This window comes from Cebus imitator, unplaced genomic scaffold (assembly GCF_001604975.1).
Source record: "Cebus imitator isolate Cc_AM_T3 unplaced genomic scaffold, Cebus_imitator-1.0 Scaffold188, whole genome shotgun sequence".
In the NCBI taxonomy this organism is placed as follows: domain Eukaryota; kingdom Metazoa; phylum Chordata; class Mammalia; order Primates; family Cebidae; genus Cebus; species Cebus imitator.
In genome coordinates, this window is record NW_016107503.1 from 2,522,357 (window position 1) to 2,524,064 (window position 1,708).

Genomic DNA, 1,708 nt, shown 5'->3' on the forward strand with positions numbered 1-1,708 from the left:
AGGTCATCTCTATAACATAAAAGTGCAAGATGAAGCATCAAATGCTGATGTAGAAGTTCAAGCAAGCAACTAGGTTATAAAAGACGAGCCAGGAAGTGGGTCAGAGCATCACTTTCAAGATAAGATCAGGGTGAGAAATGACATCTCAGATCACAACCAGATGGAAAAGGCAAAGTTCAGAACGACGTGACTCAACTGGAGTGAATAACTTTCAGTTCATAGGCTAAACCATACAATCCTCGGACAAGAAAGAAAAGCATCTTGACCAAAGCGTAGGTATTGGGCAATTAGACCAAGCTACAGTGTTAGAAGTCCTAGAGCATGTATATTTCCATGGCAGGACTCTTCTGAAGGCCTACGCTTTATACTATTTGGCTTACTCTCTCTTCTCTTAAGTTAAAAACATATTATAAAAAATAGCATATAAAAATAAAAGTATGCAACAGTTACCAAATGCTTTGGTAGTGCTGTGACCTAGGGAGGTACAATGCTTGATGTTCAAGGGCAACGTCTCCGTAGTTTGGAGATTCTGAAGTGAACATTTGGATCTAAAAATTTTCAGTTTTCTAAATGATTGAACATTTGGAATTTAACAAGGCCTAAATAGTTTGTTCCATTGGCCATAGTAAGTTTCCACTTCATTTAGGTGATATAGATGTTTGCCTTACCTTCACTCTTCTATTAAAAGACAATTATTGATGACCTAATGTGACAAGAGCTTTACTTCCTGCTTATTAGGAATAAAAGTATGAGTAAGAAAGGGTTCCTGGCTTTAAGAGCTTATAGTCTATGAAATCTTGAGAGATGGAGAAAGCTAGGAGCCAAGATTCTAGGATCAATTTTTTTAGTGTACTGAGATACAGGCTTAAGCATTTAATTGCCTTTCCATCACTGGTCAATGCGCCTAACCTTGTACAGGCAGATGTGTTTTTCAGATTACGTCAATCAGCATGTAAGATTATGAGGATGGGGCCAATAGAGGATAATGGCTAAAATATTATAGATTGGACAAAATTTATGTAGATACCAGTCTTCACCATGACAGTAAATGGTAATTATATTGGGTAGTATCTGGTGTGATATCTCCCTTTGTATTTCTATTGATTTTCATTTTTAATTTGTATTTATTTATTATTTATATATATATTTGTGTACTTATATGTATACAGCTAGTGCTCGACTTACAACCACGGTCGGGACCACGGACCGGTCGTAACATGATTTGGTCGTAAGTTGAGTAGGCTATATGTACAGTTGAAATGGTGCACGCGGAGATGGTAGTGCTGCCGGAAGCTGTTCCGCACTGTGGTACGCCCAGCTGGGCAACGTTTGCACTGCCAGACGCGGAGCAGTCGTGGCTAGCGATTGTGGTGGTAAAGTCGAATGGTCGTAAGTTGCATAGGTGGTAAGTCGATCAATACCTGTAAATGCTTTTATATTTGTGTGTATTTATATTTTTATAATGTGTTTTATTCATCCAAATTGCATTTCTTGTAATCAATTTGTGTAGTGAGTATTGGTTTTTCAATGTCATATAGAGCGAAGGAATGTTTTCCAGTTTTATATTTTTTGATCTATATTCCTATTGATAGAACAGTGCCTGCAACATAATAAATGCGCAATAAGTATTCGTTGACTTTTGTGTCATATAAAGACAGAGGTAGGGCTCTATTATCAGATTAGTCTTAACCTCCCTGGCTACAATGGA